Here is a 13886-nt window from a genome sequence, read left to right as displayed (position 1 = left end):
CTTTTTTAAGTCACGGTTTCCGCTTATGAATGAATCCTTGATTTAACATTTAAAATGTGTAGTTTCAGCTCACATTCAACTCAACTCTCATTATATTCCGAGTTATGCTCAAATAAGAAACTCCTCAAAAAGTTGAAATTCTGACAAGAAGTAATTTAGCAGATAAAAAGAAAAATGTTGAAATTATGAGATAAAAAGTCAAATTATGGCGTGAAGTCATAATTTTGCCATACAGTTGTAATTATGCAATAATTAATTTATTTATGAGAAAAGGCTAAATTATGAGATAAAAAATATGGTATGAAGTCATACTTTTGCCATCAAGTTATATCATGAGATAATTCATTTAATTATAAGAAAAGGTAAAATTATGAAATACAAAGTCAAAATTATGGCATACTAAGTTGTCATATTTATAAAAATGAAAGCAGAAATGATCATACACTGTCATAATTATATATATAAATACTATATATATAGTTAAACACTTGCTTTTTCCCTTTTCAATTGGAAGTAAAAGATTTCTATAGACATTATACTGCAGATCGATACAGCTGTTGATTCTGTTCAGCTACACAATCAGATAACTCTCTCACACAGAAAATTCCTCAGCAATGCCCATAGGCCACTTTCATTATTATAATACCTGGCCCTAATAAACTGCAGCATAGAGCTGAACGCTGGCCTCAAGCCAAACACACTATTATTATGATCATATTCCTGGCGTTTCAGGACCTGTACTAACATTATTAGCATTGTCACAGAATCAGATGCAGAAATGCAGTGAAGATAATGAGATCCACACACATACATACTGTGCATGCATTAAATCCATCCAATACCAAATAATATCAAGGTCAATATTATACCAAAAATAATATTGGTATTTATGGAAAGTTTTTGAATTTATGGTAATAAAATTATTTATCATATGATGTTTGGTTTTGGATTTTTGTTTTTTTTTTTTAATTTATTAGATACTGATCAGACTTTTGATTTGTTCACAATATATCAATAGCAATGACAGCGCATGATCAATTCTTTAAAAAAAGAGTTAAATATAAACAACACAAAGTCTTATTTAATATTAAATGTCACATTTATCTTCGTTATGTAATATGAGATAACTCCAGATATTGTTTCTCTTAACAAATGATGAACAATAAATGATAACTTACCAAGTGTACAAATGCATCAGTTCATAGAGGAACCACCAATTAATGAATAATTAGATGCTTTTTAAGAAAATAATTTTTATAGTATTGCCAATACTAATACTTCTATTAATGGAACATTTTTGCAATTTATGGGAATGAAATGGTTAATTATAACCATGCTTTATAACTGAATGTTATTTTTAGCATTTAATAGAACCAAAAACTGCAAATGGTCATACATTTAGCTTTGTTATGTAGAGTGGAATAACTCAAGATATTGTTTTTCTAGACAAATGTTGAGCAATATATGAAATTACAAAGTATATCAATTCATAAATGTAAATTAAAGGCCTTTTTAATAAAATTCTAATGGGGGAAAAGATTTTCTCATTAGGAAAATAGGGCTAATAAAGCAATCAATACGAAAGCCCTTGTGTGTGTGTGTGTGTGTGTGTGTGTGTGTGTGTGTTTTCTGCTCCTTTGTGTATTTTTCAAGGCAGATGAAAGATTTATTTTATCATCATTTTACATATAGAGTTCAACAGAAACTCAACATAACAATAAATTTCTCCCCTCAAAATTTATTGCAGGGCTATGTTGAGTTTCAGCATGCCGGAAACATTTGTCTAAGAATGGCCGTAGATTTTATCAAAATTATATCCAACACTTGGCCTGAAATACTTAATTATATGAAACAACTCAGACCAATTCATCTGATATTTTCACTTTGTGTTAATAAAGGATCTGAACAGCTGTGAACATATTCCTTTTGAAAAAGGGTAAGGCTTGTTTATGCAGTGATAAGGAACTTGACAGATTAGTAAAATACTCATTGCTGTACTTATTAAAGAATGTGTTGCACACTCAATTATTTACTGTTGTACATTCTGTTCAACACATCAAGCCTAAGAAAACATGAGTTCTGTTCCAGCAAAATGTGATTCCACAATGCATTGAGCCAAGCACCTACACTAACGGAAGATGAACTGAAAATTAAATTAAAATAAACTGATAGAAGTATATCTGACCTAATATTTGTCTCTGCTATAGCTTAGTAACATGCAAACAACAAACTATTGGAACTGGGTCTATACGGCCCTATAGAATGCTGTAGGAATGAATCTGAGGTTTTGGAAATGAAAACTATGTTTTGGATCTGTTAACTTATATCTAATGAAATAAGTTTCATACCTAATATGTAAACTTATAAATACTTAGAAACAAAAGTATATAATACAACTGTAAAACATAAACTAAACAATTCTGAGGGGATGAAAAATCTAAATTGTTAGATAAAAAGTTTAATTACCTTTCTTTTATGTATGTAGCTCATTCATTCATTCATTCACTCATTCATTCATTCATTCCACTGCCCACTGCTTCAGGTGTGTGTTCACTACTGTGTGTGTGCACTTGGATGAGTTAAATGCAGAGCACAAATTCCAAGTATGGGTCACCATACTCAGCCACACTTCACTTCACTTCACTTCACTTCACTTCACTTCACTTCACTTCACTTCACTTCACTTCGGAAATAAGTTATCATAGTAAATTCATTACCAAAAGCAGTCAGAACAGGTAATGTTTTGAAATACACAGTTAAAAGAATAATTTTAAAAATCTGATCACTTACCTTCATGCCCTTCCAAAACCTTACACTCAAAAAGGAGACTTTTTTTATAAGGAATATACACTCTTCTTAATTTTATTTAGTGACAGTGCACAGTTACCAGTCACTGTCAAACAAGGACTGAAAACTCCATAAAAGTAGTTCACCAAGCCTGACAGGACGTGCTCACTATGAAGTGTTGTTGTATGAAAAAGTGGCGCATGTACATCTGTAAGAGCTGTCATAACAACACCGACATACATCACACCACACACACAGCACTGGAGGCACACAGAGGGAAGATTTTCCACTACACTTCACTTCCAGACCCTAGATGGATGCAGAGAGAAAGATAGTGGCCTTCATACATTCCTTCATTGATTTATTTTCATTTTTACTCACTGCACGTCACCACAGAAGTTTACAAAGACTCGTAGGTGTATGGGAAAAACGTCTACACTGTTTCTCTTACGTTTGGAATGATGCAAATATCTTGGGCAAGATTTGCAAACTTTTAAAGTGACGTAGGGCTGCATGAGATTGGAAGAAAAAACTGACTTGCAATATTTAGTTTTTCCACAGTATGTATTGCAATAGGAAAAAATACAGGAATTTTTACTAGATGACTTGAATAAATTTGGAAAGTTTTTTTTTTTCTTTTTTCTAGAAAAAGTGGGGTGATTTTGTTCGAGTGCATCTATATAAAAAAAAAGTAAATGAACCAAGTCATTCTGAGACACTGAAATATTTTTTGCAGCCTGCAAAATACTTTTTTTTTTTTTTTTTAATTCCAGCTAACGATTTAATTATAAATAAGCCATATATAGATTAAAGACCAGAATAAGATGCAACGTGGACTCAGCATACTAAAAGCTGGAGCTGCTACTCAAAATGACAATGAAGAAGATATTCTACCTTCTTTGAGAGTGTAAAATGAGTTTTGAACTTTTGAGGTCTCTCGCGTTTTGGGTATTGATATAGTGACTCGGGATGTGCAGTGTTTACATTGAAAAGAGTGATCAGGGTGAAGGTTTCTCGCAGCAGCGATGCAGATGCCTGATTGTGACGTCACAGACGCCTGAGACTGACTGTTGACTGCATTCCAGTTGTGCAGTGGTTTATTTCCCCCCTTTTTCTATGTCTCTCTCTCTGGCAGCTGTGAGATCTGGCAGCATGCCACCTTGCAGACACAAACTCTGGGCGTAGCAGATGCTGAAAAAAAAAGCAGAAAGAAGGGCAGAGCATTTGAGAGAGAGAGGTGTAAAACAAACGGCTCTGCTCCAAAACCTAGTGAGCTGCCTTCTGCCTAATGCTTTTGAAGGCAGCATCCTAATGCAAGTGGAGCCTTGTAAGTGGCCGATCTGGAGAACACTACATGAGCAGCATCCGCCCTTTTTGAAAATAGAAAAGTCAGTGTGTGGGCAATATCTAGAAGAATTGATCATTCCAAAGAAATCATCATTCCATCATTCCATCATTCCTCATTCCAATTTTAACACTTTTTAATTTTTTCATATTCATTAATTTAACAACAACAACAACAACAACAACAACAAAAACACATTATTATGACATAGGAATGTCATATATATACACTAAAAAGTAAAAGTGATAAAAATTCAAAGAAGCCATAATTATGACATAATTAAGTCACACTGATGACATAAGTCATATTTGAGATGAAGTCAAATGTAAGATAATGTTGAAATTATGAGAAACATAATTATGACACCATTAAGTTGCACTTATGACATAAAAAAAATCTAAATTATGAGATAAAAAGTCATAATTAGGACATAAGTCATATTTTGAGATGAAGTCATATTTATGAGATAAAATCAAAATTGTAAAATAAAAAGTCATAATTATAACATAAGTCATATCTGAGATGAAATCAAACATGAGAAAGTTGAAATTATGAGCTAAAGTCATAACTATGACAAACTTAAATTGCAGTTGTGACATACAAAGATTTTGACTTTTTTGTCATAATTATAACTGTTTGTTATAATTTTCACTTTCTATCTCATAATAATGACTTGGTCTCTTATAATTTTGGCCTTTAAAAGTCATAATTATGACTGTTTATGTCATAATTATTATTTTTTTTAATCATCCCACACTTTACACTTTTTATGACATGATTTGCCAAAGCGTGATTTTTTCTTATGTGGCGGGGATGGGCTTTCATAGTTTGTAAAGTATAATAAGGACTCATTAATTCTACCTTTTTGGTGTCTTGATGTCTTTTTCTTGCCGTGTCTGACTGTAACGTAAAATTAACATTACAGAGTGAGCTGTGAAGGAGTTATTCATGATTGGACAGCCTTACTTGAAGAATATGCTCTTTCAGTGATCAAGTCTGTGTTTTTAGTCTGAACGAGTGACGCTGAATGAGACAGACATCTCATCTGTAAATGAACAACTGTCTTCAAGAACAAACTGAGTGAACGGGGCGTGTTGTTCATGAATGAGGAGGAAATAAGATGATACAGATCCATCATGAAGCTATTTTCCTCAGGAGATCTTGCCTCCACATTTGTCAGACTGTCTCAAACTGTCATCTTTCTTGATCTGCTTGATTGACTCGACCATCAGGAGTGGAGGATGTGGGCTATATAGAGGTGTATTGGCCACATGGATGCCTGTAGTATCCCACAGGAAGGTTTGGATGGACACTTACTGTCTAACTGTAGGTGGTTAAAGCTGATGCATTGTGGGATACAGAACCAATACTGCCCACATGGGGTCCATCTATTTGACATTGAAGAAGAAAAGAGTGGACTCTAGGGTATCGTGTGTGTGTGTAATTTGTGTATTTGTGGGTAGCAATCTCTTTATTTATGGCTAAAGGAGGTTGTAGAAGTGCTTTGATTAGCTTGTATCTCATGATGAATCTTTTATTGATCTGTAGGAAGAATAATAGCTCCATTATAATACTGATACTCACCCGGAGCTGCTGTGGTGTTTCTGTTGGAGTTGAATGATGAGGAATTAACACTGAGTGGGTGCTGACAGACTCTTTCCATTTCTCGCTTTCTGCTCGTTCATGTTGATATTGATTTTATTGCTGCAGGTCACGCTGTGAGTCGCTGTAAAGAGAAACGGATTTAGTTCTTTTTTTCAGCAGCACAACTGTTTTCAACATTGATAATGATAATAAGACATGTTTGTTGAGCAGCAAATCAGCATATCATGTGACACTAAAGACTGAAGTAATGATGCTAAAAATTCAGCTTTGCATCACAGGAATAAATTACATGTTAAAAAATATGTTCATAATAGAAAATATTTCTTTTTTTAAATTGAAATACTCTTTCACAGTATTACTGTTTTTACTGCATTTTTTCCTTAAAAATGTTTATAAATATAAATGTTATATAAATGTTAAAAATATTTTACATAAAGACTTTATAATAATAAATATTTTATAGTCATATAACTAAGGTATATTATAATATTATATATTATAGTATAAACATTTTATAAATACATTCATTTTATATCAATAAATATACTTTATAAATATATATATATAATTTATATTTTTAGGCTATCTCTTTAACAACAGGTGTAAACAAGGTGTTGAGCAGTTCTCATGTGCTTTCTATTATACTGAACAAGGGGGAAAAATAAGACTTTCTAAATCTAAACGTTCATGAAGACAAGAAATAACAGGGATTGTTTAATTCTCAAGCTGCATGTTAAAATAATTGCCAAATAATGATGTCAGTGGTGAAACTAGTTTCCATGCGGTGAGGGACTGTGATCGCCTCATCAAGAATTCTCCATCCATACACACACACACACACACACACACACACAGAGATCTGGCACAGAGCGAGTTGGGCTGTGTATTGAGTGATTTACTGCAGCAGTGCATTTCTGTTAAAGTGCTGAGGGATTTGAGGAGTCTTAAGACAGAGCATTAAAGAGGGACAGATAGAGAAAAGACAGCAATGGTTTTGTTCAGAATGGAAAACTAACTTAAACCCCCCCCCCCCCCCCCCCCCCCCCCGCCATACTTTGGATGTCAATGGCTACCAGCTACTGTATGGTTACTAACATTCTTACAGCATACAAAATATTTGTCACACTTGGAAATAAAGCAGAGTGCACTGCATCGTGAAATACACATCTAGGCTCTTAGACCTTTACCTGACTATAGGGAAGGGAAATACTCAGAGTAATGAAAGGATATTAATGACAGATAAGGAGAGGATTCCAGCTGAAATAACCTTGATAGTTGAGCTATTCAGGAAACATCCTTGTTGTAATGGAGTAAAAACACACGCAGCACTTGACAGCTCAGGATCACTGTGAGAACCATGTAAGGCCTGGTTAAGTCTGCTGCTCACTTGAGTGTGTGTGTTTAAGGAACAGCGTTTCAGCATAAACACATCTGAAAGAAAAAGCAGAAGTATCTGCGCTCTTTTGTATGTGTGTGTACAGTTCAGTCGTTTCGGATATGAATCTGCCATAGTTTATGACAACACGGGACAAGGTGAATAAATCTGGTAAAGCTCTCGTGTTAGTGTGAAGCAACATGTTGAAGAGTGACTAACTTAAAGTAGCAACACGTGATGGTACTTCAGCAGCTTTTCTGAAATGCTGCCTTATGTCACATGATAATGTGCACGCAGATGAGTGAACTGAAACAATAATCAAATAGACTCTCCTGAACTGTCCTCCTTCTTCTCCATGATTCATTTTAGTTAATCAACTGGATGGTTCATGAAATGAATCATAGAACTTTCATCCCTTTGAGACAATTTTTATTTCAAATTTATTATGATGATTCTAGTTTTATTAGATGCATTATGGGCAAATTATTGAAAGAGTCTGTATGAATCTTTGGTGAAATGAATCACAAGTAAGACTGAAAAAAATCAATATTGCTGCTAAATTTATGCAAACTGAGATCTTCATTGTTTGTTGCCGGATCAATTCTGCTCTGGTTGTAATAAGTTTTGTAATTATATATACTGATATACATTAGAGTTCAAAAAGTTAAGATTTTAAAATGTAAGATTTAAAATTTTAAATTAGAAAGAAGTCTCTTATATTCACAGAGGCTGTATTTTTTAATCAAAATTTTTTTGAAATGTTACTACAATTACAAATAACAGTTTTCTATGTGAATATATTTTAAAACATAATTTATTCCAGTGATGCAAAGCTGAATTTTCAGAATCATTACTCCAGTCTTCAGTGTCACATCATCCTTCAGAAATCATTCTAATATGCCGATTTGCTGCTCAGGAAACATTTCTTATTAATATTAATGGTGAAATGTTTTTTTTTTTCTTCTTGGGTGGAAATGTGATTGGTTTTGAAACATCATAGATGTCTTTACTGTCACTTTTGATCAATTCAATGCATCCTTGCTCATTAAAACTATGAATATTTAATGTAAATTAATGCAAACTATATATATATATATATATATATATATATATATATATATATATATATGTGTGTGTGTGTGTGTGTGTGTGTGTGTGTGTGTGTGTGTGTGTGTGTGTGTGTGTTTGCAGTTTGCAGTTTTTAAATGAAGGTTTTTATTATTAAGAGAAAACAAAATCCAAAACGACATGGCCCTGTGTGAAGAAGTGTTCGCCCCCCTGTTAAAACTGTGGTTTATCACACCTGAGTTCAATTTCTCTTGCCACACCCAGGTCTGATTACTGCCGCACCTGTTCACAATCAAGAAATCTCTTAAATTTGTCCTGCCTGACAAAGTGAAGTAGACCAAAAGATCCTCAAAAGCTAGACATCATGCTGAGATCCAAAGAAACTCAGAAACAAATGAGAAAGAGAGTAATTGAGATCTATCAGACTGGAAAAGGTTATAAAGCCATTTCTAAAGCTTTGGGACTCCAGCGAACCACAGTGAGAGCCATTATCCACAAATGGAGAAAACATGAAATAAGTGGAGAACCTTCCCAGGAGTGACCGGCCGACCAAAATTACCCCAAGAGCACAGCAACGACTCATCCAAGAGGTCACAAAAGACCCCACAACAACATCCAAAGAACTGCAGGCCTCACTTGCCTGGGCAAATAAGAGGTATGCTTGGCCGAAAGTGGTATGAATGGTGGTGAGAAAAAAGAAGATGATGGTTAGTATTAGTTTTGAGGTTAGTCTTATTTTTGATCCCCAAGACTTTTGGGAAAATACTCTGTGGACTGACGAGACAAAAGTTGAACTTTTTGTAAGGTGTGTGTCCCATTACGTCTGACGTAAAAGTAACACCACATTTAAGAAAAAGAACATCATACCAACAGTAAAATATGGTGGTGGTAGTGTGATGGTCTGGGGCTGTTTTGCTGCTTCAGGACCGGGAAGACTTGCTGTGATAAATGGAACCATGAATTCTGCTGTTTACCAAAAAATCCTGAAGGAGAATGTCCAGCCATCTGTTCGTGACTCAAGCTGAAGTGAACTTGGGTTCTGCAGCAGGACAATGATCCAAAACACACCAGCAAGTCCACCTCTGAATGGCTGCAGAAAAACAAAAAAAGTGAAGACTTTGGAGTGGCCTAGTCAAAGTCCTGACCTGAATCCTATTGAGATGCTGTGGCATGACCTTAAAAAGGCGGTTCATGCTCAAACTCTCCAATGTGGCTGAATTACAACAATTTTGCATAGATGAGTGGACCAAAATTCCTCCACAGTTATGTAACAGAGTCATTGCAAGTTATCGAAAAACACTTGATTGCAGTTGTTGCTGCTAAGGGTGGCCCAACCAGTTATTAGGTTTAAGGGGCAAACATTTTTTCACACAGGGCCATGTAGTTTTGGATTTTGTTTTCCCTTAATAATAAAAACCTTCATTTCAAAACTGCATGTTGTGTTCACTTGTGTTATCTTTTACTAATATTTAAATTTGTTTGATGATCTGAAACATTAAAGTGTGACAAACGTGCAAAACAAATAAGAAATCAGGAAGGGGGCCAACAATTTTTCACACCACTGTATACACACACATACATAAAAAGAGCTTAACTATAGTTTAACTACTTTACAAATAGCTTGTAAAGCAACATTACTGTGCCAGCTGCTCAGAAGTGTGTGTGTATGTGGCATTCTCACCAGTTCCTGTTGTGGCTGTGGTCAGCAGACTGCGTTTATCTCCAGAGTTACTGATAAGGACAGCCACATAAATACAGCGCTCCACCATCACAGTCTGCAGCACAGTCCTGCATTCCTGCGGCATCTTCATCATTCTCTCTGCTGTCTGCTGAAAACATTATCAGCGCCACAGACACACTGACTGATAGGATGGAGAAAGGTAAAATATACAGTCCCACAATCCCTGCTACTGTCATGTTTCAAACTCACCTCTATTCATTTGTCATTAAAAACTGTATTAAAAAGCCATTTATTTATCATGGGGGAATTTACTTAATTTATTTAATCAATTTATTAGAAATTGAACATGACCATGCTTAAAATATATTAATGTCACTGCATTACATAACACACTATATAAAAAGGCATGCATTTAATTTATTCTTATTAATTTAATCAATTTATTATAAATTAAACACAACCATACTTAAAAATATGTGAATGTCACTGTATTAGATTTTTTTAAATGCCACTTATTTAATTTATTAATTCATTTATTATAAATTATACACAAACACACTTAAAAATGTATGAATATCATTAATTTAATTTAATTTAATTTAAACATGAAATGTATGATTACCATTGCATTAGATAATACACTAGTTAAAAAGGCATTTATTTAATTTATTCTTATTATTTAATCAATTTATTTTAAATTAAACACAAACACTTAGAAATGTATGAATACCACAATTACATTTTTTTATTTTTTATTTAATTTCATTTAATTTGAATATGAACATGCATTAGATAACACACTATAAAACAGTTACATTTCATTTAATTAATCAATTTATTATGAATTGAACACAACCCATTAAAAATGTATTAATGACATTGCATTAGATAACACTATAAAACACCTTTTATTTATTTTTGTTAATTTAATTAATTTATAATTATAAATTATACATGACCACACTTTAAATTGTATGACTGTCACTGCATTAGACAATTTGTTATTAAAAAAAAAAAATTATATACAAGTAATTAAAAATTTATTAAATCAAGTATATAACAATAAAAGTATTATTTTTATTATTATTATTTTTAATATAACCTGATCATGCTTAAAATGTGTACACAACATTAGAAAATAGATTTGGCATTTACATAATTTATTTTATTAATTTAATGAATTTATTCTAAATTGAACACAACCTTGAATAAGAGCTGTGGCTTAGTGGAAATCTTCAGTGGACAACAATTTAGTTAATTACATTCATTAATATAGAAAAATTATGTATTAAATGATAAAACTCAAGTTGTTCAAAATGAAGACCCTTTAAATACTTTTTGGGGTAGCTGTATCAGCATAAAGCAAAAAGAAGAAGTGAAAACAACCATGAAAATGCCAGTTTGTCTTGGCAGAGGCTCAAAGACCCATTTTTGAAAAAACCTTCAGCTTTTGGTGCATTGCACAATAACACGTCCATGTTTTAAAAATGACTGAATATTATTTATCGACATGAATTCCTTGCTGAGGGTAACAGGACCGTGCTGCTGCAAGGTATCAGCGTGGGAAAGCGTCGCTCTGAAACACCTGCAGCACTATCACAAATGAACCTAACAAACAGGTACAACACACAGTGTTTACAGAACAGATACAAAACAGCACGGTATTTTACCATATAATGAAGCATATAAAGCATTCACTAGTTCATATGCGATAGTGATGAGCCACTGGCAGTGGCTCTTGCTGAATTTTCAGCATCCTCTGAGGTGATGCAGGCTATTTTACCAGAGGCATATCATCGAGAAAATCGTTTACAAGATTTTTTTTAAAACAATTGATAAATAATGAGTTTTTAAAGAAAACTGCTTCCAAAAAACTCACCGAGGCACAATGAAGTGGAACAGAATGCAGGACTGTTATATACAGTATGATAACAATGTGATGTACATGGTGTGAAAGGTTCTGAAACACCATCTAAAGATATAACGTGCTTACATAGAGCAGCAATTAAAAAATAGCACAGATGGTATTTAAAAATGTGTCAAACAGAGGCAGAGCACTGTGCTATTTTAAGTTAAATGCTGACCTTACCCTTCAAACGTTTGTGGGCAGTAAGACTTTCTGCATTTAAGGCTGCATTTATTTGATCAAAAACACAGTCAAACTGTAAAAATGAGAAATATTTTTACAATTTAAAATAAAATTTTCTATTTGAATATATTTTAAAATATAATTCATTCCTGTGAATTTCAATGGCATTACTCCATTCTTAAGTGTCACATGATCCTTCAGAAATCACTCTTTTATGCTGATTTTTGCTGCTCAAGAACCTACTTATTATTATCAATGTTGAAATCAGTTGTGCTGCTTCATATTTTTGTGGAAATATTGAGATACATATGATTCTTTGAATAGAAAGTTTAAAAGAACAGATTCTATTTGAAATATAAATCTTTTGTAATATTATAAATGTCTTTACTGTCACTTTTTTTATCAATTTAATGCATTCATGCTGATTAAACAAAATAATCCACATGAGCATACTTGCTTATACAGAAAGAAGAACTATCTAGACAGACAGAAAGTCAATGTGATACTGCAAGGAAAGGAAGGGGAAGCTGAACTGTCAGAGGAGTCCATCTGGAACACAGACAGTAATTTAGAAACAGTTTAATCTGTCTCTAAAGCAGATATTAAAATGAGGAATTGACATTTACTTTCATCCAAGTTTTAAGAGAGAGAACAGAACTTATAAAACAAACTCTGACTTAAAATGCCCTCCCTAACCTCCCTGATCATGCTCAAAATTCAATTGCCAAGCGATGTTTGCATTGAACGTGACAGCAAATGATATTACAAAGCTTTGGCAGAGAGGACAACTTTCAGTGAACCATGACTTCATTTGGCCATGTTCGTCATGCAAAGCTATTGTATGACTCCAGAAGACTATATTTATGGTGTGTTTTGTTATTTTTGTCCCCATTTAAAAACAGCACTCTAAATATTCTGAGGTATATCATCTTTTGTGTTTAATGGAAGAAAAAAAGTTAAGACAACAAACCTGAACGTTTCATTTTGAAGTGAACTGTTCCTTTAAGAATTCACACAAGTATATTTTTTCTGTGGGTGGTGTATCCAACACTTTAACCCTGTAAGTGTGTGTGTGTGAGAGAGAGTGGGAGAGCGAGAGAGGATTAGTAGTATTGAGTAGGTTGCTTTCTTTTCTTTGTAAGTGTCCCCATTATTGGTTGAGCTGGCTGATGATGTCACCGGCTGTGATCTTTGCAGCTGGTCAGCAGATTTGGCATAACCAGCCAATGACAGCACAGGTATGCGAGCGCCCTGGTGATGTCATAGAGCAGACAATGCAAATACCGGAGGAATCAAGTGCCCTGATTGGTTGTGAGACTAACTGTGCCTCCGCGAAAGAAAGCAACCACCCAAGTGTCCTAATCCTGCTGTTCCCCAAATCTATCTGTGTGTTTGTGTGTGTGTGTGTTTCCAAGTACAATGTATAGCAGAAACCATGAAGTGATGTAAAGTAAACATGAAAGCAAAACTGACCCTATAATTTTAACATTCTTAATGTTTCATGTCGTATTGTGAACAATTTATAACAGGTTATTCTTTATTTAATCATTCATTAAGACATTTTTGTTACTACCTTTCAAAGGTTTGGCAACAGTGAGGTTTTTTTTATGTTCTTAAAATAAGTCTTTTATGCTTACCAATGCTGGATTAAATTGATTAAAAACACAGTAAAACAATAAAATTGTGAAATATTATTACAGTTTAAAATAATTATTTTCCATTTGAATATATTTTAAAGTATAATTTATTCCTATGATGCAAAGCTGAATTTTCAGCATCATTACTCCAGTCTTCAGTGTCATGTGATCCTTCAGAAATCATTCGAATATGCTGATTTGCTGCTTACAAAACATTTCTTTCTTTCTTTTTTCTATTATCAATACTGAAAATGGTGATATGTTTTTGGTAGGTTTGGTAGTTTAAACCTGTCTCATCT

General features: G+C 33.5%; 1 long non-coding RNA gene across 1 annotated transcript; it reads right to left on the bottom strand.

Moving 5' to 3' along the window:
- Positions 1–985: 985 nt before the first annotated feature.
- LOC109104502 lies at positions 986–13571 on the bottom strand. The gene is made up of 4 exons (XR_006161559.1): positions 12921–13571; positions 9862–10006; positions 5717–5858; positions 986–3978 (listed from the first exon to the last, which is right to left on the bottom strand). It is a non-coding gene; the product is annotated as an uncharacterized LOC109104502 (long non-coding RNA).
- Positions 13572–13886: the final 315 nt, after the last annotated feature.

This window comes from Cyprinus carpio, chromosome A13 (genome assembly GCF_018340385.1).
Source record: "Cyprinus carpio isolate SPL01 chromosome A13, ASM1834038v1, whole genome shotgun sequence".
NCBI classification, from domain to species: Eukaryota; Metazoa; Chordata; class Actinopteri; order Cypriniformes; family Cyprinidae; genus Cyprinus; species Cyprinus carpio.
This window is presented reverse-complemented; position numbering and strand designations above follow the sequence as displayed.